The sequence below is a fragment of the Athene cunicularia genome, assembly GCF_003259725.1.
Source record: "Athene cunicularia isolate RWA chromosome Z unlocalized genomic scaffold, athCun1 chrZ_part2, whole genome shotgun sequence".
Classification (NCBI taxonomy): Eukaryota; Metazoa; Chordata; class Aves; order Strigiformes; family Strigidae; genus Athene; species Athene cunicularia.
The window spans coordinates 6,464,067-6,490,758 of NW_020799143.1; the positions used below are offsets into that span (position 1 = coordinate 6,464,067).

General features: G+C 37.0%; 1 long non-coding RNA gene across 1 annotated transcript; it reads right to left on the minus strand.

Moving 5' to 3' along the window:
• Positions 1–2,093: 2,093 nt before the first annotated feature.
• Positions 2,094–26,692, minus strand: LOC113490123. Its single transcript, XR_003400155.1, has 3 exons — positions 26,611–26,692; positions 9,399–9,469; positions 2,094–4,987 (listed from the first exon to the last, which is right to left on the minus strand). It is a non-coding gene; the product is annotated as an uncharacterized LOC113490123 (long non-coding RNA).

Below are 26,692 nucleotides of genomic sequence, written 5' to 3' on the forward strand. Positions count from 1 at the left end.
ACTTCCCATGGGTCAAGCTTGAGAGCCATAAGCAATATTATTACTTAATCTTGATTTTTTTCTGGAGCAACTTAAGTGGTATACATGTGTTGGAATACTTCTCAGATGTTTTTTTGCCCTCTCACTCTGGATATATGGATGGAGAGGCATTTGCTGAAGAGTTTCTTTAAAAAAGGACCTTACGAGCTGAGAGCAATCTCTGCACCTTCAGAAAGCCCAATGAACTGGGGTGCAAGGATTCTGAGACAAGAAATAGAAGTGATTTCATTGCTTGTATCACTGTTTTCAGTGTGTAAACAAGCTTTATGACCAAAGACTGTCATATCATTGAACTGTTTAATAATATAAGAAATAGTATGTTAAGGACACTTGTGCTGCTTAAGACGAAGTAAGTATTGTAAGGCACATTGGAGGCCTTAAAAAGCAGCATTGGCTTGTTATAATTCATATTTGTGTCACTTCAGTTGTTACAGAGTCAGAAAATCCAGACAAACTGAGTCATCCTGGATAATATCCAAAACCTCCCACATACAACTGGGAAAAACCTGTACTTTATAAATATATATCTATATTTATATTTTATATATTCTACCCATTTTCTAGAGTTACTGTTTGATATCCTGCTGCCTTCGTGGTGCAAGAGCCTTAAAATGAGTAGGAGTATCTTCCTATTAACATATACATTATTGAGAAAACAAAAAAAATCATAGGAAATCACTGGTATTCTGGTACATGGTGCAGACTGGAATTCAGCTTCTGATATAAGCCCTAAGTGAAGAGGAATGAAATATTCTAAAGTACTTCATACATCCCAGAACTGCCACTAAGCTACAACCATTAACACTCCATGAATAGTGAGTACAGTGACATAGGCTCAAGCGGAACTCTGAGAACTCTATGGACATCCAGTATAAATGACTTACATCTGTAGCAGATATTGAATCATACTAAAAAAGCATCATTTAGTTTTTTGGATCAAAGCTGGAGAAGCCTATGCTCTGCTACATCTTTACTGTACTTGGGCATATTCCCTTAGTCAACTTTTGTAGAATCAGGAATAGATGCTTTATGTGTATGTTTCCCCTGTGCATATCATGGATGATAAACCCTTCACTTGAAATCATCTGATAGTTAGCTGATTTGTATAGAATCTAAGACAGTGAGTTTTGTAACTATACCACTTATTGCTCCCTCATTAGGTACTACTGACTGCCAGTCTAATTTGAGACTAAAGGAATTTCAGTTTAAAGGTCACAATGTTTGGATTTGTTTTGTTGACAATCAGAGGGAGTCCTGTGTCCAAATACAATACTGGGACCTTGGTTAAGCTGTCACATCTAACTTTATCACCACTGTACCGGTTTTCACAAGTTATTTCTGGTTCTGGACCCTGAATAAAACGTGCTGTTATGGTAGCTAACAGATAATGTAACCTCACAACAGAACATGAACTGCTGGATTCTTTTAAAAATTATGCTGGCAAATATCTAAGTGTGGAGGGTGCCTTTCTTAGAAACTTGTTTACCCACCTACTAGATACTCATAATCTGTCTTTTAATTTATGTATATTTACTGGATTCTGACAGAAAGTTGCAAAACATGCCTCTGACAATTGCATACATTCAAACACATTTAGATTGCACTTGCCTTAAGCAATTCAGTGCTGTCAAGTTACATAAAAGAGGAGAAAAAACCCTGTAAACTAAAAAAAGAGACAATGTTCTGTCATCTTCAGAAACACAGTCAGTTAAACACTAATGCCAAGTATGCTAAAGCAGTGGAAAGACCCCAAGCATTATACGTCAGCATTCCAGTATCTTTCACAAACGGTTCTTGCAGCTTTGGACTCATGCAACAAGAAGAAACAAAACATCAGTATTCACCCTAATTGTAACAATAAAATCATATGCCACTTGGAATACATAATTTATTTTCTCTGTTTTATATGCAGGATAAATATTTCCTAATGCATTAAAATGTTCTGAAATATATGTGGAGCAGTGCTGTGTCAGTGAAAAACATATTGGAATAGTATCATAATCATACTGATCTAAACATAAGCAAGAAGTAAGGTATGTAAGGTTTCTCTCATATTTTATTTAGCCAGATGGAAAAAGATCTTCACAGAATTTTCTAGCATTTAAATAGTTGACTTGATTGGCTTAACAGGTCATGATTTCCTTTTTTCTACAAAAGATAATCAGCATTCATATATCATCTTGCCATGATAATTAGTATTGGAACCTGATTCCTTCTTACTCTAACAGTAGAAGGCATAAAAGAGGTGCCAGTTATGTCAAGAGGAAAAGATAGAGTATGACAGAAATTGCAGTTTTAAGGAAAAGGTGGTGGAAGGCCTTGATATGATTAAAACAAGGAATTACTTAACAAAAGAAAGTACAGTGACCTATTTTTATCATAAGTATTAAATTATGATACTGGTGTTTCTCAAGCAAAGCACTTTCAGATTCTCCTTGAAAAATCCATTGAATAAAAAAATGAGAAAGTGTGGAACTGGCTACCCAATAATTTGAGCATATTTCTTTGCATGCTGGCATGTCTTCTTGCTTGAATTTAGTAATGCAGGCGATTTAAGCTGTCAGCTACATGTAAGGGTTAAGAACTCCAACAGGATTTATGATCTCTGTGCAGTCTCCAGGGAGAATAAGCAGACTGTTCCCTGCCAAAACACTCCTAAGCTGCCCTGACGTGAGAAGGGTTACCAGAAAAGTACTAGAGTTGGACAGGGGGAGGGGGAATATTGAAGGAATAGGGAAATGCAGCTGTCAGCATCTTACCTGTTATGTCTATTCTCCATTTTTCAGTGTACTTTCTTGCTTCTTTCAGGAAATGTATTGTAAAATTGACTAAAATTTAATGTTATGTTTACTTAATTCAAGTTAGAGAGTATCAGTATATCTTCTGCTGCATATAGAAACTTCCTTAGAATAATGAACTTAGAGAACTCAGAAATAATGAACCACTATATTACAGTCTTTCAGTGTCTGAAAATCTGCAAATACAATTTGGTTTCAGCTTCTTTGGTTCCTCCTGTATGTAGGCATCAACTAAAGAAAAAGCTTCTGCAATTATCACTGTCTAGTCTTTTATCAAAATATAATCATACTGTCTGCCTTCCCCCTCAGCCCCAGTAAGGTTTGCACAAATTTATCAGTCAGCAGAGGTCTTTCAATCACTAGTTTCTCAAAAACTTTGTGATTGGGTTGTTGAGAGGATGGAAAACCCAGCTGAGGAAAAAAACCTATGATTTGATTACAGATTTGCAGTTGAGACAAACTTTTATGTGCCCCAGCTGTGTGAAGACTCCAGATGGAAGAATACATATATTTTTAAACATCAAAATCAAGCATTAACCATAATTCATTCATCCTATTGCTTGCTGAGCAATTTGCTTTTCTACAGCTGCATTCAGATTGTGGCAAAGGTGAGGGAGATGATAAAGGTTTACAAGAGTTTAAGCTAACCCATAAGTTTATTCATGCAATGCATGTGATTCAGGTTAGGTCTTTAAAAACAGTCCACCCAGCACTGTATCTGCTGCCGTAAGAGTATGTTCAGTAGGGTACAACCCAGCCTCAAGTGAGGGGGGTGTTGTTTCTCTTTGCACAGTTCTTCCCCATTAGTGATCAAAAAGCGGTGTTTTGTCAGTCCCAGAAAGAGAGAAAAGCAAGCCAAAGGGAGGGTTTCACTACCTGGTGCAGAGAAGGGCCATGAAGACTTCACCTGAATAGCCTTTTCAAGCCTGATGTTGCATGTCCTCACTTGTGTAGCAGTTTATATCTTTGCATAAGGTATGTGAACGAGATGCTTCTTTCCAATGAATCAGGAGCATTTCTGTACAGTTATGTAATAAAGGTATTAGCATGTCTGTCTGCATGCATAACGCCAAAGGAAAAGGAGAACAGTGTCTGAAACTGGAGGAAATGAAAAAGCATAAAACTCTTCTATAACTCCACATTAAATTTCTTTGGTCAAAACCGTTTCACATTATAAAACATTGGCAATAGCAAATGCAGTCTGGTGCAAGTTATGCAGAAACAACCTGACTGTGACTTTGGATATGCTATGCAGCCCTGAGTACTGCTAAAATTGCGTAAGCAGGGAAAGAATTTGATACCTCTGTATGTTAGATTGGCTCCAAATCACACCTTCGTATATCTGTGAAGTAATTTTCTTATCATTTCATTGGGTATTTTAAGAAAACAAGCATCCATGTGTAACAATTCATAAACAGGGTAAAAAAAAAAATGATCACAGATTACCTATAGATTTAGTTTTACCTGAACTCTATAATCTGGCACAGTTTGGATTAAAGTAGCTGTCCAAATGACTCGTTTAACCTGGACCATTACATTGGAAAAGAACTGTCCTGGAAGGAAATTAATATGTTGAAGGTACAATTTAGAAAGACCCAGGATGCTTGTTCCAATCAAATATGCGGTTTCTTTATAGAACACATGTATTTTTGGATAGACAGTGCCATAAGGAACTGTAGGAGGATAGCAGATTACAAGACAGGATCTCAGAGAAAGTCAGAGGCGGGAAACAAGCAGAAGAATTCATGGGGAGTCTGTCTATATCCAAAAGCCTCTTTGGAATGCCTCTGAAGTTAGAAACTGAGGATAGAGAAGAGGCACAAGCTAATATATTTTCAAATTACATGATACTTTCATTGTTATCCCCATCCCTTCCTCTTCAGAGGTAACAGCTTCATAAATTTTTACAACCGTTTTTGTCAGGAAATTAACTGAAGCAGTACTGTAGCATTCCCTTTTTCTTTTAGTTCCAATGCTGAGCCCTAGTGTCAGTCCTGTCACCCTTCAACATCTGACTCAGCTCCTCCTCCAGGCAATGCAGGATTTTTTAGCCTTGTCTGAATCCCTTTCCAGCATGGTTCCTCCTGTATGTAGGCCAGAAGTCCATGGCAGATGGCTGATAGCAGTTGACTGCATTGTGTCTCTAGTCACTGATGGAATATGCATAAAATTTAAATTAAGAATATGAAATATGAAAAAGAAATCACAAAATTATGATGAATACAGTTCCTTCCAGCATTTCACTGATAGACACTGGTATCGAGGTATTTATTAAAGAAAGCTGGAAAAGCATTTTAATACTTCTTCTTTCCTCAAAGATACTCTCAGGATTTGTTTTCTAATTTAGTGCTTTAGTTTTGTCATCTCAAAATCAGATGACAGTAATTTTCCTGTATTCTCTGACAAATTATATGGTTTTTCCTGTTTTGGAGTATGGCATTTCTTGGGATTTCTTTTCAACTATTTTCACCTTTTGAAAGTTAGATGTCTTATTAATGATCTAGGTGACGGAAAGACAGGCACTTCCCATCTAAGATTTCTATCTTAAAGAGACAATCATCCACTTTCAGCACTTATCTCTCTCCATTAGCTTAGTGTGAGAATAAACAAGTAATTTAAACTTGAGGTTTAAATTTGGATGGCTAAAGTTAGGGGTCATAAATCCCATCCTTAGAGTCTTTAACAGCAGCTTAAGTGACAATTCTCTCTCTTATTTCCAAATGACCATAGTTTAAGAGTATTTCTAATTGCTGATGCCATACACTTCTTATAAATGATCCCAAAGCAATCAGATGCAAAACCAGTTCCTAAATATTTGTTGAGAACAGAAAAAGCAAGCCAAACTTTTTTGTTCCCTCAGAGATTTTAATGGTGTTCATAGGCAGAAGGAAAACTTGTTACTTATTTGGGGCAATTTCTTGTAACAGAGGAGGATACTTTAATCTTCATTGGCATTGTTTTGTGGATTGAATCTCTTAATAAAATCTAGCACCTGATTGCTGTGTTACAGAAGAGGCCATGCTTTCAAGCTGCAGTCACTAAATCTATAGCAGTATAATGTTCAAGAAGTATGTGGTTAGAGCTTTGGTTAGAACTCAGTTTTGCTGAACTTAATTATGGGAGAGCAAGCCTAATTTACAAACACAATATTGTATTATCAGCAATTCAAATAAATCAGTCTTTAAGTGGATAGCTTTTGTGACCTCTTAAAAAACTCACTGTGGTCAAACACTGTTTCTTAAAGGTATTTATCATTAATGACATTAATGTCCAGAAGATGTTCAGAACACCCAAACTAACCTTACAAATTTTTTTTTTTTTTTTTCTGGTCAGTATTAGGACCGTTCTGCCTACATTGGCAAGAGTTAGAAAGGGGAATATAAGAAATTTTAATCAAAGCTCTGCTTAATGGTAGAGCTCAGTTTGAGATGCATGTCATTTAATTTTCCTAAGCTGAGTTCTGATACTGCTACTGAAGTGCAATGGGAGCCTTGATTATCACATGAAGATCAGTTCCTAGATATCTTTAACTGACTTTGGAGGATCAGGGGATGTTCTTGAAAGCTCTGATATGAATGGTTATTTGAAGTTACCCTCAAAGACAGAAGCAAATCTAGAAACAAGCCTACTTATTCTCAATCTGCTATTTCAAGTAGTTTTTCTGGTTTCTAGGACTAGCTTGGTACCACAAAATTGGAGCAATTCTAATGACAAAATGCCAACATCTTGTGCTTTAAATGCAATGTGTATTCAAGGGAGTCCTGGATGCATAGATGAAATTCCCAGAGACATCCACAAATCAGTGTAATACTTTTGTTTACCTCCATAGTTCACATTTTCTTTTCTTTTTTTTTTTTTTTTGTAAATTACTAACTGAAATAATCTCTTACCAGTAATGAAAAAAAGCAAACATTATTTGATCATGACTTTGATTCATTACCTTGCTCAGACAACAAAACAAAAGCTTAGAACTATCTAGCTAAAACATGTACTCAAAGAAAAGAAAGCTTCACAGAGCTTGCTTCATGTCTCTTTAGAAAGTGGCTGGCAGGCAAAATGAATAAGGAAGAGCCTCAAGCAGTGAGTTCTGCAGTATGGCCTTTCAATTCATCTAAAAGCATGTGCTTGACACAGGTTTCCCCACCTTTTATAGGGCAAGAGCAAAAAGAAAGGCCAATTCCTTGAGCTTAGCTGATCCAGAGAGTGCAGCAAAGTTCTTGCAGCAGGGAGAATGCTACTATCATTTGAGCCCTAAATCTGTATCTAATGAGAAAGCACTATAACATTTAGGAAATGTCTTTCTTTAACATTTTTGTTTGTATTACTTTGGAGATATCTTCCATCTTGCTAAACAGTGACTTCATCTGAGAAGCTTGCAACAAGTCATAGCCAAGTGTCAAAGAATGCAAATAAGACAGAGAGCGTAGAAGTTTAATATTTACTTAGTACTTTAAAATAGAACATCTATTCCAACATATGTAGGGTTTAGATGACACATAAAAAGGCAGAGCACTCATCTGAGAATCAGTGCACTATGCAGCTATAGTTACCCTGGAGCTTTCCCCATCCTGCTTTAAGGAGATTTCACAAGCAATTGTGTTTTCAGGTTTACACATTGCCTTATACTTGTCAGAGTCATGTTTTGGTCTGGAATGTTATTGAGATGAGAAATAACTGGATGATGTGTGTAACATCAAACACTTGCAGATTTGTATAAAGTTAATTGATTTATTTTTTATGTTTCCCATTACTGACTTACAGAATTTGGAAATGGGCTCAAATCAATACAGTTATACGTATGTATTGTGTAAATATGGCCACATTTCAAAGAGAAGCATTAAGTGATATGGTGTTGGGCACTAAATAGGCTTTTGCTGATGTTTTGTACATCAGTACATCCTGTAAAAAGGAAAGGTAATTATATATATGGGTACTTTTATGGCCTGTTTTTCAGAAATTAGAATACTAACAGCTAGTAGGTTTCTAGTTAATCAACTTGAGTGCAGGCTTAGAGCTTTGCTTTAGTCTTTTATTATTCAAAATCTTGGCCACAGATATTCAGATGCTGTTTTCTAAATCCATGCCTTTACATTCCAGGCTGGATTTCAGAAAAAGGATAGCCCAAGCCTGCACTACAAACTCCAGGTGGTCCCACAAGCACTGGTGTCTCAGAATTTTGCTGGGAGGTTCCTACACACTACTTGGGAGAGTTGATTCTCAAAGGAATGACATTTCAGAAGAAAGTGAACACAAGCTTGAAAGGAAAGCTTAGAAGGGTAGCTTATGACTAATCTGATTCAGGCAGCTGATAGGCATGTCTCTTTCTCAAGATAATCAGCCTTCAATCCCTTCCTGGTGGAAATAATCATTCAAGAAGCTTAGTTTGGACCTGCTAAAACCCCATACCTAGCATTTGCCCACACTGGCTTTCTGCCATGTATTCCTTAAATTACATGTGTTATCTGCATGAGTCCTCTGCTATCTCTCACCTATTAGAGACCTGTCTTCTCTCACCATACAGTGAAGTTACAGTTACCAGGCATGTTTTGAAAGTGCCAATGGTAAGAAAAGGCTGCCTGGGGCTCATGTTGCAAATAGTTAAACTGTAGCACCCATAAGAGTCTATCTCACATGGCCCTTTATGCTACAGTGAAAGCTCCTGGGTAGTCCTAATCCTCAGGTGTGTCAGGACCTATTTTATTGTGAAACCCAGCTGCAGAGCCAGCCACATCCAGTCCAGACAACATCCTAACTAAATCTGTTGGAAGCTCCTGCCATCTGCCTTTAAACTCCCAGTGCTCTTTTTTTTAGCATCTCCATGTGTTTACTGATGTCCAAACTTTGCAAACAATTTGATGGATGGTTCATAACATCAGGAAGATTGGCTTACAGACCTGTGAATTTTCATCCTAAATAATCCACTTCAGGGGGCTTGTGACTTTTTGAAGTTCAGTTCTGCATAACACTTTAGCCCTGGGGAGGCACAGAGTGCTTTCTAAATATGGAAAGATAGGGAAAAAAAAAAAAAACAACCCAAACAAAAAACATGGTAGCAGACAGTCATCTGAGTAATTACAAGGTTTTGTGTTGGATCATGATGGGAAAGAACCCTGAAATTGCTATCATAACTTGCATATCAGCCTCTCTTTATCTTTTTATTAATTGTGTTTGTTCCAGTAATTACTAAAGAGCAATCATGAACCTCACTTATCATTGTACAAGGTTAAATACATAGAATTGTATATTGTTGCTTTTTAGTGGTTTATATCTAAAGTTCATTTGGAGGCTCTCTGACGTACGTGTTGTCCTGCTTGCAGCCAGCCAGTCGGTAAGCTGAACAAGCATTCTGTGCTATGCAAAACTGCTACTCTGGTAACATTTCACCTCTAAACATTAGGCTGAAAGCAATGTACAAATCTGCCTGTCCTCAAATATGAAAGTTCATGTTAGTGTGGAAGTAAAATGATAGGAAGATTGGGACAAAGTCAAAATTACTAGAATCATTCTATTCAAAGCAGGTCAGCATAATTCAAATTAATGTTAAAAAATGCTCAGCAAGACCTTGTGTGATATGATTCTCCAGATCCACCTTGTTCATATCAATAGTTGATTGATCCTCTTAGGAAGGGTCCCTGCAACGGGAATAAAAAATCCGCTCATTTCTGCTCAGGCAAATTTTCAGAATACTTGTTTCTACTTCTGCTTCATCTATTAGTTCGTAGGCCTGTCATCAGCATTTGAGTGTCTCTGTCCATGTGCACGTAGTGAGAATGGACTCATGGTGCTAGAAAAGCAGAGTTACAAAAGTACAGAAAAGTTGATATGGGCAACTGGCTGCAAGGGAACCATCTGTCCAAGGGAGCAAGACTCTAAGACCTTTTTGTTGTTATTATCACTATCAAAATATGAGTGTTGTTTCCAACTCCCCCACTATTGGATGTCTTCTGAATAGTTTAGTACCCTCAATATTACTACACATAGAACTTCAAAAGATCTCAGCCTAAGGTACATTCTTCTGTCTCCCTCTGTAAATGCTTAATTGCTGGCTCACAGCATAACATCCAGTTGACAGAAGTGTGCACACATCCTGGTGTCCACATTTCCATTATCTTATAGTCACAAGATATTTTATTAATGCTGCATTAGAAGACTTTTAAACGTTTTGTATCACAGGTAAATCACTGTGTAACATACTGGGTGTTTTCACAAAGATATGCAAAAATTCACACAATTATCACAATCTTTTAGTGTCTGATAATTAAAATTCCATTTAATAATACTGTAAATATACTGATATTCATAAAAATAATGTAAAAAAAAAGAACTTTCAATATTCAGTGATCCACTTTGTAGAAATTTGACAATACAGAAAAGACATGCCTGCATTATAAAATGTAACAACGCATGGAAATATTTATACTACATTTACCTTAGACAATGTAACTCTAAGTTCTGCTGAAGCATATAAGATTTTATCAAGATATGTCAAGTAAATTGTTCATATTTGTATCACAGTAATACAGGAAATCTTAACAATTCTGCCTGATAGATATTTGTAAGTGGTTTGTTTGGATGTGTGATAGTTTGCTCCATTTTAAACATTTTTAGTAGAAAACAAAGAAGCTCAACACTCCAGTGGTGAAATGTGAAAGTGATTATAAGTTCATGAACATGTGGAAAAGATGGCACTGTCTCTAGCTTTGTTGTTACTAAAATCAGTGTTTCTGTAGAGAGCCACTTAGCTGCCTGTTCAACAAAGTGCTTTAGCATATGTCAACATTTCAGCACCTATTAATTCTATTTTTTCTCACCAAAACATCTACACACTTTTAACATAATTTAAATATGTATAAAAATTATAAATTGAAATGTTTTGCTCAAAGCAACCCTTCTGACAGTTTTACATCGCCTGAATGGAAATGTCATAAATTAAACAGAAGCCGATTTCTGTCACTCTGGGGATTATTTTGTTGTATTAGTTTTAAAATAATTTAACTTTACTCATACAGCACTTAGTTTGATGTTACTCTACTTAATCAGTTTTGCTATCATTTATTCATGAGGGTTAGATTTATATTTTAAATTTAAAAAAATCAAAATTATACTTCAGGCAACTTCACAGTGAACGCTACACTAAAAAAATAGGTTTTGTCTGTGGCATATTTCTATCTTTTAACAATGTAGATGCTAATATTTTAATCTAATTTCCACCAAAACTTAATAAGCAGCACATTTCAAGCTCCAAGGAAAATCCTGTATTCCCCAAAATGCAAGTTATCAAAGTACTTCACAGACCTAACAATAGCTTTCTGTCATTAACAACCTAAAATGCAAACGACATCCGTTGACTATTTGTTAATTATGTTTTTGAATTGCTTATGGCTGCACTGGAGGATATATTCCAGGCTCTGATTTCTATTAATAGATGCCTGCTTTGGAAAGCATAAAAACCTCTCTGTACTATCCAGCCTTTTTATACCTAAGACAGTAAGTTCCCTTCTTTTAGATCATCTACTCTCAATACAGCACAGCTTTCCTGTAATATATATGGAATATCCCTGTAAATGCACAATGTGTAGTCCTCTGGCATTGTGAAACCATTTGTGAGCACTTAAGAAATGTGGAAGACTGATTAATTTGAGACAGCAGTTATATTTAATGCTTTCATAGACTTCAATGTTCTGTAATCCTTCAAGAATAGGTTAGGTTCAGTTCACAGGGATGTTTATCGTAGCTATCTAAATGTCTTGAGATTAGACTAGATGGTAAATAACATAAAGTGAGCTTTCTTCCTAGGGATCTATTAATTTCTCTTTTGATCACTCAGAAACAATTCAAGTGCAATCAGAGTCTGAGCCAAAACCTGGAACTGTGGAGCTATAACATTTACACAATGTTTTGATAACGAGTATTGAATTTCAGAGAGTTCTGACAAAAGCTCAGGTCTGCTTTTGTTTTACCTCTACAGCTTAACTGAATTTACTGAATCAAAGAAGGGCCACAAATTTTCTCCTCAGTTTTACGACCACTGGGAATGTAACAGCTAGTCCATATTACAGGAGCTCATATTCTGTCCCACCATCACCACATTAAGTCTATTTCTACGCTCAGGGGAAGGAAGAGACACAATGAAGTACCTACTTCCCCATGAATGTTTCCAATAGAAATGTAACATATTTTGAGAAGTAAGAAGATGAGAGCAACAATGATTTAATCCTGAAAATGCTGTGGAATGATCTCTTTAGGAGATGGAATGTTGTTATGATAAAATCAGATATTTTTAAAATTAAAGTATTAATTAATAAACTATTATTATTGTGGTGTAAGAAATAATATTACTCCTTTTGCCTAACTAGGAGATAGCCCCTTAAGAAGTCTTATCATGTTTTTCAAAAAATGTCCTTGAAAAGTATAGACTCATTGCAGACACAAACGTTTACATGTTGCAACTCGTGGTACAGATTAAAAAAAAATTCCATAAAAACATTACGTATGTATTGACAAGTTGGATAAGAATGTAAAAACCAATCCAGGAATATGTATCTGCTACTTTTGGCATGGAATAAGCCTGAAATTACACCTGCCCCGGCCAGGTGAAAGATTGTCTAGGTATGAAAAGGCAGAGCAAACACTAACAAAGAAGCTTTCATGTGAGGAGCTAGTGAACTATGTGGTATGAGGGTAGGGCAGATAGAAACATCTGCCCAAGTGAGCTCTCCAAGGCCAGAGCATCAAAGGTGGTTAAACACTAGAAGAGACTGAGCCAGTGGGAAGTCTACCATTGCTGGTTTTATTATATTAGGCAAACATGTACCATGAATGTCATTGGTGCAGTTGATTTGTCTTACTCCAAAGCAACAATTACACACCTTCTCAAAACCTATTTTCCTTCCTCCCCACCCTGCCTGTTATTGTTCTCATGATCATAGTCCACTGCATTATTTTCTTGATCAAATTTAGCTCCGTAGGTCATCTTCAGTTGCTGGAATTCAGGGCTATAATAGCTCTAATGCTTTCTTTCATGAGAGAAAAAAGAATCAAGAAGAAACCTAGACATACTAAATCCAGTGGCAAAAGTTTCATTCTCCAGTGGTAGAATTCTGTGTAAAACAGCTCTCTTCTCACAAACTGGGTAATAAAAATGTGCCCTCTCCTATTCTTGCCTGACAGGCTCTGCAATCCTGAGTCTTGATCCAAGCACCAACGTAACTGTTCAGTTTGTGTGCCAGCTACCTAATTTTACAAACTTTAAGAATTTAGCTGGCCTGTTTGCTCTCCATAGCTAGTAGAGGGAGTTAGGACCCTCTGGGGGTGATTAAACCTTGCCTAGGCCAATTGCCTTCTAGAAGTGCTCTCCCCACCAGCTTCAGGCTGACTCTGGGAAGACAAGATGCCTCAGCTGAATGGATTCATTCATTTCATGTGAATTGAGGCTTCTGTGCAGTAAAATAAATTAATTTCCTCAGAGAATGGCATTGCAAAATTAAAGGGCTCTTGGAGTTAACCTTTAACTTGAATAGCTAATCCAGTGTTTTGTATACTGGGGATAGGCAAGTTCCTCATGTTCCCAGGAGAAGGAGAAGGTGCTTTGGCACCACCAGGATGTAGGATGTTGACAGTGGGAGGCAGTTCAGATGGGAACTCTGGAAGAGGCTTTTCTGTTGCTGTCTTTGGGCAGTTCCCACTCAGACTAGTCCTGCAGTGCAGACTACCCACAAGGAGAAACAAGTAATAAAAGCAGTAAATCTGTACACAAAGAATGGCTCTTTGTGTGTGAAAAGTTATGTTTATGATGGTGGCTTTGTAAGCCTGGTGGTGGGGAGCAAATGGAAGACCTGTCTCTTACTGACTGTGGGGAGGGAGAGAGAGGAAGCAAAGAAAGAAAAGGGACCACCTTATCCTGGCAGGAAAACAGTGAGGAGAGAGATGGTAAAGAATTTTCCCTGTATCTTTTCCCAAGCCAGAACACCACTGAGGAAGCGTTCGTTTAATGTAGTTTTCTGAAGGTCGTCTGCACCCTGGGATCTTTGACGTACAAGTTAGTTACACCTGTATTTACCAGGCATGAAAAACCAAAGTACAGCATTTCTTTTGTGAAATTAAGAAGGTAACAAATGACTAAGACTCAACTAGCCATGCAGCTTATAACATTTATGGCAAATTTATATGTATACATATGTAATTTTCTAATACTGCCTAAATCAGAGTAACTGTCATAATTAATTCATATTTAACTAAAGATTCCCTGCCTTCCTGTATATTTTTTTTCTCAGTTTGCATTTCCAGCAAAGTTTTAATGCAAAAGTGCTGATGTTTTTTGCTCCTTATTTATCCAGTGTTGATTAATTACTGGGATATATATCAGTTAGTGTATTGTTATGATGAACTTCTGCAACTATTTCTGAAAAAACATTATTTTGAAAAAAATGCTAGTTTGCATTTAGAAAATAGATCTGGCATAAATATATCAATTTACCAGATTCAGAACAAGGCAAAATGATATATACTACTGACCCAGCCTCCAAACCTGACAAGAATTTGAATAGAGGTTATAAAACTTCACAAAGAGGGCAGGGCTAAATTAAACAGATAATAAATTTTGACCCTAGGTTTTCAGGTTTTTTAAATAGTACATTAGCCAAGGATTTCAGCACTATTCAATTTTTATAAATTAGATTTAAAAAAGCAGTACAGCATAAATGTAGGTTAGAATTGAGATAATCTCACTTCAGAATAATGGAAAAAATAGTCAGCAGAATCTATGTTTTACCTCAGAACTCTGTTTTTGCCAGTATCTCCAAAATGACTCCACTGGTAAGCAATAGTTCTGAAATTTGACCCATGTCTGAGTCAGAACGCAGGTGAAGAAACCAAGAGTGACTTCAATTCTGTGTGCGAAATGTTTAATGCTCAATATGACATTAGCCAGACTAAGAACATGAATTTTAGTACATCTGGATAGTACAGAAAGAAGGACAGCACAGCTGCAAAAAATTAAAACTTATTATGCATTGTAACTTTTTGTCCTGGATTTCTAAACTTTCTGCCTTTGGCCCTGACCTTTCCTTCCTGTGCATACTGGATAAACAAAACCCAAAATTTGTACTGCAGAACTCACAGCAAATCATATTTGTATTTGTCAGTTATCTTAAAGGAATCTTTATTCATCCACCAAACGAATATTATTTATTAAAATAATATTTTTTTCCCAAAAATGTAAGGGCTACATTATGCAAAGTATTCACAGCTTACACAACAGTTTTAATGTAAATTTATTTTCTAATTTCATTGCCCTCAGTGGTGAAATCATTATATTATATAATGTTTTTAAATGACCCTGGTTTCTTTGAGAAAATGTATCACTTTTCCTTGAGAACAAATTGATATATTGTGTTTTTTTTAATTGAAAAAAAAATATAATGAGAAATCTGATTAGAGAGAAGATGTGCATGCATGCAAAATGATTAGATTATGGAGTCAAAGTTGCAGCTTTTAGAGTACTGCTAAAAAATAAATCTAGGGAAATTCTGTGTGTCATTACTCAATTTTATTTCCAGTTTCTACTAAAGAGCAACTAAAGAAATAACCTCAGTGAAAACATTTAAACATGTCCAGTCAGAAATGAAATATTTCAATCCGGAACTCTAAACCTCCTTGTTAGGTTCCTTTTTTTTCCATGTACCAAACAGCAAAGTAATGTTTAATGAGGGATTTCTTTTAACAATCTACCTCTGTTTGCCACAGCTCTTAAACAAACTGCTTGACCTTAGTGGGCCTGGACAAGTTTAATGCTAAATACACTCTACACTCTTCAGTGCCTTGCTGAATAGCAAAGGAGATGAACACATGCTTACATATTTTGCTAAACTGGGTGTTGAGCTATAGTATAGCCATTCAATTGAGCAGATATATTACACATCCATTGATTTCAATACAGTACACGTCATTAAACAGTTTTAAAACTCAGTGGCCTAGAGGAGTACTGAAAACTATAACCTGGGATCCAATACCTTTCAGCCTGCTAAGACCCAACTGGTGTTACTGGACAAAGACCAAGAAGAAAAAAACAAAATAAGATAAGAAATATAAACCAGAATACTAGCAATAGCTTTAGGAGAATCAATCAGACAGGGATTCAAAATTTCACTTGTAAATGAGACAAGACAGTGGCAGAATGGAGGCAAACTCTCTTCTAAGGTGTGTCTTTGCTATGGAAGGTAGCTGGTCACACGAGAACAACCTTGTGAGGTTTGTCATTATGGGGCCAACCCGTAATGTTGGCCAAAATGTAATGAAATGTTAGCCAAAGTTGAACAAAAATTAATGAATAATCAGTTATCATTTCCATTACAAAACAAAAGACAAATTTAGATATTTTTGCATTTTGACGTTCTAGTTGAGAAGGATAACCAGATCTCACAATTAAGAGGATGTGCAGAGACAGCTGCAGGAAAGTATTTCTAAGGCATTTCCTTCCAGCCCATTCTGAAAGATTAAGTAGTGCCTATGATATTCCCTTTGACATAAATGGGTGATGACAAGACTGCAATGTGTGAGGGTGATGCTTGCCATATGTTTTTTGACAGAGTTGAAATAGCTATTTTTGAAACTGGATAAAACAAATCTTACAATATTACATGTGGGGTAGAAATGAGCTATAGTTATAGCAGAAGTTCTCCCTCTTGGTCTAAATGAACTGTTTACAGGATGCTTTGAAAATATGTACTGGTTAACTGATCAAAGCAGGAGCAAGTTGGTATCTGTTTTGCTGGAGTTTTATGTATCTTTCATCAAGGAGGAAGAAAAGCAAAAAAGTAGATTCGCTTTTAAACATTCCTACCAGAATTTGCATCAGATTTTGTGCCTCCAGTTTAGTTTTCCAGAATTTATAAAGGTACCTGATGATGACTTTTGCCACCAGCTGCCTCTGAACAAGGGTGTTTTCCTAGAAGCAAAAGCACTATGTAAAGTAAGATAATGCAATGTTTTTATTGGTCATTTGAATGGCTAGTCCTATCTTCCCACCTACCTTAGTCTATGACATCTGCAACAACAAATTAATTATGCTGCATATCATTACTTTTTAACTTAACTGATTCTCCCAGTCTAGTAGAAAAGTAGACTGTAGCTCCCTATATTCCCTCTTCCATTGCCTTCCAGCATTTTGCACACATCCACTAAGCCCCTTTCTATCTGACCTCTATAAAGAACCACAGGCTTTTCAGACTCTCATTTCCCCTCTTCTCAGTACTTTTATTCCTCTAAAACTGGAAACCTGTGTCTATGTTTGGGATTTTTTTTTAATGCAGACTAATCAGTCAGAACTGTCTGTATGATTTCAAATGAAGATGAGTGACAGACTGAATATTATAACAACTTAAGAGTGTTTTTATTTTTTATCCTTTTTTTTTTTTTTTTTTTTTTTTTTTTTTTTTTTTTTTAACTGATGGTGCATCATGGCAGGGGTTTTCAATAGCTATGTTAACTTTTTTTTTTTTTTTCCCTTTGAATCATTCATGGTTATTTGGAAGTACCATGTACATGCTATCTTTTCCAGTCAATTTTCATCAATGTTAAATCCTTAACTGTTCCAGGGACCATTCACTCAGGTCACCCTGAATTTATCCTAGGAAAAAAGTTCAAAAATCACTTTAAGGATAATAAAAAAATGTTTGGATTCTATCCCATTTAAAGACACAGGGCTACATTTTTTTCTAAAACTTTGGTGTAATGATTTTCAGAGGTTAGCAATAAACTCTCTGAAAGGATGCAGGTGAGTCACTATCTAAGCATTTAAAGACTTCAAGAACACAGATAAAAATACCCCAAGAAAAAAGAACACTTGACCACAATATTTAGAATTGTTCAGGAATACAATAAATTATACAGCAATTTATCCTGCCAACATATCTTTAAAAGCTACACAAAGGATCTACGACTAATATCTGTAATGCAAACTGTAGTTCTGAGATATGACCTAAGACTGAAAGCAAGGGGAAAAACAAGTGCACTACTACAAACCTGTGCTTTCAGCTCCCACTACTTATAAGATTATAATGGATTTGACTACCTTTGGTATTAGTAATTTCCTCAATGAATCTGTGGGCGGAACAAAAATGTGGAAATTAAAACTGAGAGGGTATTGTATGTTCAAAATATCCACCTCCACTCAGACACAGTAGATTTGATTCAAGACGTCATCTTTACATGCCTCATTTTTTCCATGTGTAAAATGATTCAAGTCAGAATATGCTCCTTTACCACTATTAAGCCTCTTCTCCCACCTTAGTTCCCTTGCGTTTCTATATGCATTTCCTCTTGAGAATGAGAGAAATCACTATTAAAATTGCTTATGAGCAAACTCAGTTGATTTCCTCCCAGTGACTCTGCTCCTAGTTGCTATCACTCTGAAGGCTGGGTGGCACACAAGTCCCCTATGCAGCCATCCTCAGTGATATGGTAGAGGTCTATCTGCCTTGATCAGCTACCCAGCATCTTGTCCTCTGATGCCTACCAAATATCATAAGCATCACAATTACATACCATACCTCCCCAATTATCTGAGTATGAATTAATGTTAAATGAGTAAGGGAGGATATTTGTGATATACAACAGAAGTAATGTAATCTTCCTTTCCCATAACCTTAACTTCCTGAACATGCAAACCCCTTAACACATGAAAAAAATATATAATGAGAAGATAAGTAATATTAGACTTCTCCCTCCAGCCTGAACTACTCAGTTTTAAGCATTTATTTTACTCTACTTTGACAAATACATTTGTGGCACCTACCAGCGAGAGCCTGGAGCAAAATTCTGCTTAGATTTCCAACTATCTTAAATAGTATCCTAGAATTAATTAGTATCAATTTTCCTGGCATAAATTTGGTAGTAGAAAAGAATGAAAAATTCTTGCATTGCAGAAACATGTAGCGTACACATGAACCTCTTTGGCAGTGCCTACTCAAGTTCCCACTCTTGATAAGATGCATGTTAGAACTTCTGTTGATTAGTGGTAGATCTGAAATCTAACTCAATTTGACTTAACTTCTGTAAGGTCAGTATACAAGACTTGGCAAGTTTAAGCTGCTGGAGCCCTACATATAAGGAGTCTATTGATTCCACATTAATATAGTGCAAAGAAAGTATCACTGAGATATGACTGGGATCAAGTAACATCAGGTAGTAACCATGAAAAACTCTTTAAGAAACACTCAAGATAGTAGTTTTACATTACAGGCAAATCATGACAGTTTCAAACATGAGAATTAGTAAAATTGTGGGAACAGCCATAGTCAAAAGGCATGGAAATAAGTCTACACAAACCTGTCAGCATCCGTTGGACTACAGAGGCTGTGAACACCAAATGTCATCCTGTTAAATTCTATACTTTCCATTAGTTCTGGATTATTTTCATTAGTTCTGGATTATTTTCAAGTATAATCTTATTTTGGAATAGTCAGATTTTCTTGTTTTCCTGAGGAAACTGTTACAATCATACAAATGTATACAGTTGATCAATATTTGAATCATGTATTTTACTTACTTATTTTTGATCTGATTAAATAAAAATCAAATAATTTTGGACTGAGGAGGGGTTGATGCCCAGGGCTGGGGGACGTGTTGTAGGTGTAGGGGAAGAGCAGCTTGAAATCCCATAGGATTTATTATGGGATGTTTGGGGAGGAACCAAAGGTGTGAAAAGGGGGTTGAGGTGATCTGTAGAGGAGCAGGAGTAGGAAAACGAGGGGCAACAGGGCAAAAAGTGGCAGGTAAGTAGTTGGCTATGTAAGAGCATGTAATGGTCTGTTGCAGCAGCTGCCGTGGGGCTGCAGCCTCAGGGGCTGCACGTCCTGGTGCCAGCAACTGGGGAGACAGATCAAGGGGCAGCTGCTGGCAGGCTGAGGGTCTGAGACAATTGCCAGAAGGACCTACCTCATTCACTTGTGTGCATGTCGCCACTTATGGACCCCCACCCTGGTCTGCCAGAGAGGAGCAGAACGAGGCCCTTGGCGCTGCCTGAGTCCGTGAGTGCTTTTGGTGTCTGTGTGATTTGTGTGTTCAGGTATGTGTACAGGTATGTGTATGGTGTGTATGTGTGCTCTGTGTGCATCTAACTCGCTGCTGGTTGAACCCGGGGACGCGGAGCTGAACAGCCCCTCCTCTTCTAGGCTCTTGGATCCAGCAAGATATATTTGTTCACATAATTTGTTTCCTACACTTTTTTTTAAACTTCTGTCACTTCACCAACCAGTTGCTAAACAGTAAATACAAACAGTGTCGAGACATCTCTTTGAAATATTAGATGGTTTCCCATAAGAAAACCTCAGAAGAAAAAACTCTAAAATAATAGATTATAATAAGGCAGAACAACACCTCAGAGTTTTCCAAACACTGAATGACGTAGACAAGGTGAAAAAAAAAAAAAGGATGACTACAACATAAATGATTGATAACATCCACTCAATTTTGATAATAAGGGTTTACAGAACATGAAAGAAAAATGAAAGAAAAATAATTTAATGGGCTGTCATAATGCAAGTAGAATTAAAAGAAAAGGACTGAAAATTAATTGTATGGATAGAATGTAGTTAGCTGGCTTGAGCTTCTGAATATATACACATCCTCTCTGTGGGCACTGGTGCACTGCTGACCAACCCATTTAGTCTTCTTTATGCAATGTGTGTCTGCTCCAAAAGACATCTGTTTCAGAAGCTAATGAATGGAATACAAGGATGTGTAAGTTATTTTATCTTCAAGAAACATGATTAAGTAATCAAACAAAAAAATATCACTTTGAAAAGGAAAAATGAGAAACAGAAATCACTCAGATTAACCCCTGAAGGGTAAGGCAGTTACTCTTTCCTGTATTCTGGTGATCTCATGTCTATATATGGAGAACAATCTCCAACAGTTTAATGCTTGAGATGACTTCTTGCACACAGTTCTAGAGAGAAAAGAGATGAAGGAATTAAATCATGCAAAATGGACATAGTTCATGCAGAAATGTGAGCTCTGTCCTGAGCTATTTGGCTGCAATCTGCATGCAAGGTTTGGAATCAAAATTAATACTCTGTGATCTGGACTGAACAGTTACTGAGCATTCAGGCTGTCCACTTTACATTTCAGCAGCACCTCAGTGCTACCCTACAGCTTCATCTATTATAAAATTCCTTGGAGACTGAGACACGTAGAAATGACTAAAACTAGAAACATACACACCCCCCACACCCCCAAATTCATGAAGAGTATAATTTTGAAGATACATTGGACTGAACAAAAAGCCTGTTTGTTTGCTTATTTATTTCCATTTCCAGAACGTTGCAGCATGTTAATCTATATTCTCAAGTTATTCTTAATGCAACTGCCTATAACCACAGCAGTTTAAGATAACAAATTCCATCTCCCCTTTGAATAATTTCTTCTTCCTCACACGTACATACACACTGCAATTTTCAAATGCTGGGCAAAAAGAAGGAATGAGTCAGACGTTAAGTGCTTTAGATTATATGTGATAATTAAAGTTCATAATTATAAGGTCTTCACATTTAATCTCACTTTGTCACACGTAGACTTTGGCAGCGATTTCTAGAGCCTGTGGGGCTTCACTGGTCTTGACTGGATGGATATGGGCACAGGATGAAAGGCAATCTCTTGGATACTAAGACAACCAGAACTTTATAGATAAACCAGCACCCTAAAACTAGACATGGAAATTCAAAAATCAGGCCAGGGAGCAGGTGCTTAATGTACTTCCTCCAGCTACCAAAAAAGCACAGCATCTTGCAAAAATTTCAATTTCTGGATGGACATGAGATTACACTCTACCTCACTCCTAAGTAACTGCATGCTAAGAAGAGTATTAAAAATTGGAAGTCCTTTGAAAAAGCTATCCAAAAGCTACCTTACATGTCAGTCTTCAGACTGAGACTGTTAGAAATACTCAAATATTAGAAGTAACTAGAGTTAATTATGGAGGTACTCTCATTACCACTGGGTCAATAAAAACACGGCACTGTGTGTTAGGGCAGTAAAATATTAAAGACACACATGGACACATCAAAAGCATGGTTGGAACAAGAAATGCCCCTGAAACAGACTGTTCCACAACCACATTTGGCTGCCAGCAAACGAGTTTCATTTCTGAGTGTCTTAATCATAGGATTTATCTGGCAGCCTTTCAGAAGTGTTACTGAAATTACCTTTTTTTTCTTGTAAGCTAGGATTAGTATAATGCAAATACAGGTAAGTTGCCACAAGACAATACAGTATTTGTTAGGACTTCATCCAGATTTCTGGGAAAAGAAAGACAGTATTACTTAAACATTGATTCGGATGAACACCTGCAATAGTTACAAAGGACACAATAAATAGCACAGAAGTAGGATACAAATATTAACTGTGCCTCTATTTGTTACAGAACAGGAAGGAAAAAAGAAGGAAGGAAAGAATATAAAAGAAAAAACAAATGAAGGAAAAGAAGGAAAGAAGAATCAGGCTGTGTGCTGTCTGGGAAAATGTGACATGGGATCATGATGCAGAAACAACATTTTTAGACCCTAATGATAACGGTATCAAGGAGCAACTAGGTACGTGGTATGCGGAGGGGCAATAACCCTCACTGTGGTTCAAGCAATGCACACATGGGACCTGTTCCAAAATTTTAGCACTGAAGAACTGCATTGCAACAGTGACTATAGCTTGCTCTGCAGAAACAAAAAGTGTGCAAAACCCCCAGATCCACTGTACCTATGCTCAACAGAAAAAAAAACAAAACCAAACCAAAGTGAGGAAGCTGGTCAAAGCCAAAGGTGGAGAGGAGACCAAAAAGATTTTGACTGCTGAAAAATACCATTTTGGAGAGACAGAGCAAACTTATACCACCAATCAAGAATAACTTGAAGGGAAGCTGGTACAACTAACATCAGGAATAAAGCAAGTTTCTAGAAGTAATCCTTTGAAAAGCTGAAGTTGTGTCCAAATATATTAAATCCAAAAGAAAACAGATCATAAACATGAGATGACTGTCCAAATAGAATATGCACAAAAAAAATTTTTAAATGAGTAAGAAATTGTCCTTTACATGTATTGGAACAGCAAGTCAGTCAAAAGTCTGAACAGTAACAAGGCACCAGGTCCAAATGGCACTCAGCCCTAAGCTCCAGAGGACCTCGAGGACAAAACTGCTGAATTATTAACTCTGATGCACAGTATCTTAAAAAGAGCTTTGTGACTGAGGACATGAACTTTGGAGATACCTATTTTTGACGATTTGAGGGGAGATATGTCGATCTACAGGCTTGTTAAGTATGGTGCCTGTCATGACGCTAATCATAAGAAACTGTAGCAAAACATAGAATCAGTGGACACAGAGGCAAATATGATTTTTGGAGTGTCAGCACAGCTCTTGTACACTGTGAGTGTGCCAGAGTTCTCTGGAGGTATTCAAAAGCAAGTAGATAAGATTTAGTTGAAACTCTTCACATGGTTTTCTGAAAAACTTCTGACAAGATCTCTTGCTAAAGGATTTCAAGGAAAATAAGGATCAATGAAGTAAGAGGAAAGGCCTGTGTTTTGATAAGTAGCTGATTTAAACACAGGAAAAAGAATAGGACTAAATGGTCTCTTCACACACTAAAAAGAGATCTAAAGTGCACTCACAAACTGAACAATGTGTGCACACCTCAAAAAGAATCTGGTGGAACCAAGAAAGAAGCAAGGATGTGTGGAACAGTGGCTACAGGAGCAAGTTATTCTAGGAAAAGAGGCAAATGGGAGAGAAATCTAGTCAAGCTGTTAATGGCCATGATAGTCATAACGTCATACCAGGGTTTCATACTGGGTATCAAATGAGCACTATGGAGTATCCAGTGAAGCTGACACATAGCAAGTTCAAAGTAGTATAAGATGGCAGTTCCTCCATACCACATTTATATGTGGAAGTCTCTGCCACAGAGCATAGGGGACAAAACAAGTTAATGGAAGAGAAAGCCCCTCTGGCTTGCTTAGTCATACCCTAGCTGCAAAATGTTGGAGGCTGAGAAAGTACCCATAAGACCTGTGCTTGCCATGTTCTTAGGCAGACTTTCCTTGGTGGTCACTGCTGCAGGCTGGTTACTGGACTAAATAAACTCTTCATCTGACCCAGAAGAGCTGTTCTGTTCTTCTCACCATGGAGGTTTGTACAGATCTTTTATCAATGCTGACAGTCATCCTCAAGAGACCCTTCTGATGCACTATAGTGCCAAAAGGGTATGTCTGGTGATAAAAGGTACCTCTGATAATGGTAAGCCATTGAGCCAACTACATCTGATATTTTCTCTGGTAAGTGTATGTATTATAAATGTATAAATAAATCTTAATCCAATGTTCCCTAGTTTTCAAACTACCAAAATCAAATTTGGTTTTATCAGTAGTGCTTTTGCATCTCTGACAGGACACTGAAACTCACCACAGCAACTCCCTCCACACTTTGCAAAGAAAAAAAAAAATTGTTAACACTCTGTGTGGTAAATAATCTTAGCTAGAACTTATTGCTTGCTTTTATTACATTTTTGTTTTGTTCACTAACACCCAGGCTCTACTGTGTTAAAGTAGTGGTATGTCAGAAACCATTTAATTAAGAGCTTAAAGCGATTTTTTTTTTTTTTGGTCTTCAATGTGTATTTTTTAGTATCAATGACATTTTACTTGGTAGTTAATGGGAGCTTGTGTGGCTTTATTCCTCTTTACTGTTACAGATTGTCTCACCCTTCTCACAGGCCAAGTGAAGCCTCAGGACCTTTATGAAGACTTGGTCCATTTTCTTCTTACTCTTGTCAGTTTCCCATACGGGGTTAATCTCCTGGATCCTTTTGGTTCTTAGGCCTTCATTTTCCTCATCCATCTTCTTGAGTCCTTTGTGGTAGCATCCTCAGTTCTTCGCTTTTTTCAAAGCCAGTATTTAGCATTATCTCACATTACATTAGATAGATGCACATCACAAAATATATCTGCTAAAATGCTGCACCTTGTCTTTTTCTTTAATGTCCGTAAGATACTCCCTTGTGTGGAACCATGTGCCCCTACTGCCCTTCCACTGGGATGATGTACTCTCCTGTCTTAGAGCTCTTCTGTGCCTCATTTTTTTTCCATTAGCATACTCCTCCCACCCAGTTCCCTTTTCCTACTTCGAAGAAGGATCTTCTTCTTGAAGCCTGAAGTGCAAGGGCTCCTTCTGCTACCTGTTTGGCTCAGACTGGTGCTTTGGCCATAAGAGCGAGGCCAACCTGATCACTGATTCCGGGGATTGTAGAACTGCAAGACAGGTTAAATGTTTGAGACCTGCACTGCAATAATATCAACAAAGACAAAAAAGGAACTGACATCAGGCAGGTTGTGGGCCTCACAGATGTAGCCAATACATATCTAGACACATATATAGAATGCTGTTTGATTTAAAATAGCTAAACGCCATAATACAAACCCACCATCACCAACTGTATCATGAGCATAGAATTTCACAGGCTGCTTCCAGAAAACTGACAGAAATTACCATTTCCAAATATAAATTGCTGCCAAACACCTTGCTTTATGACATTCTATGCAGGTGTTGACCATGCAGCGTTTATGTCTATGAAAAATGTACAGTGGAGGATTTTCTTTGCACATAATCTGCTATTCAAGTGCTGTTTGCTTTCAATTCTTAACCAAAATCCTTTATTCGGCCTTGTTCTCTTTATCATCCATTGTTTTTCAAGTCCTTGCTCTCTGGCAAAAGTAAAAATTTCACCATGGTTTAATCATCCATTTTACAGCTCACTCACAGATTTTTGTTGATTCTTTACATTCTCAAAATTAAATGAATCCCGTCTTTTTTAAATGCTACTCTTGGAAGTTTTAGAGTACATCAAGAAATTTCTAAAAATTTTGAAATATATGATTTTTGTTGTTTTTCTAGAACAGTGTATGAACAGGAAAGGATCAGTGTACTGATATTTTCCATCTACCGAATGAATTGTCCTCAGGTATTTTATGCATATACACATCCTTAAAATTGAAATACTTCTTCCTGTAAGTGTTAAGAAAAAGCAAGCTTTCAACTCCAGTTTTTCTCTGTTGGATTATGTCACTGTGTTTTAGAGATGTGGTCTGCTAGAAAACAGATATGGGCACTCAGTTTGCTAGACAAGAGGGGAAAAATACACAAAACTGCTCATCATTAAGAAAAAAGATTTGGAACCAAAAGTACCAACCAAAATTTTTTTTTTTTTGAAATAAAGAGATGCCACTGCTTGACAGGACTAACGAAGGTCTGCTTGATGATTTTTAGCAAGAAGGTAAAATTGTTTTGGCAGCTGCTGCCCAACTCTCCTGCTATTCTGTAAGCTACTACCTCCACGTATAAGACAATAAAAATACATCATGAAAAAGTAACGGTGGATCCCTTTATAATTTCTTACTATGGAAGCAGAGGGATTTTACGTTATGTGAGGTTTCTTTTTCACTGCCTCAGAGCTAACCTCCCATGCTTTAATGCTTTAATTCTGCCACTTACGCTCCAGTAAGAGAGGGAAGGCAAAATGACTGCACTTTTAAAATCAATGAGCTATGTATATTTTTTGAGAAATAATACAATTTAAGAGAACAGGGACGAAGAGCTGCAACACAGGACACAAAAAAAGTCTTATTACTGACATTAGATCTATTAGGTAAGAAGAAAATTATTTTTAGAGCACGCTCCGAAGAGATCGGGAGCCTGGAAGATGAAAACGACGCTTCAAAGACCACCTACTTTTGCTCTCCTCTTTTTTTTCTCCTTCGAGGCACCCGTGGGCAAACTCCCCTGTGTACCCGCGGCACTGACGGGCCCACGC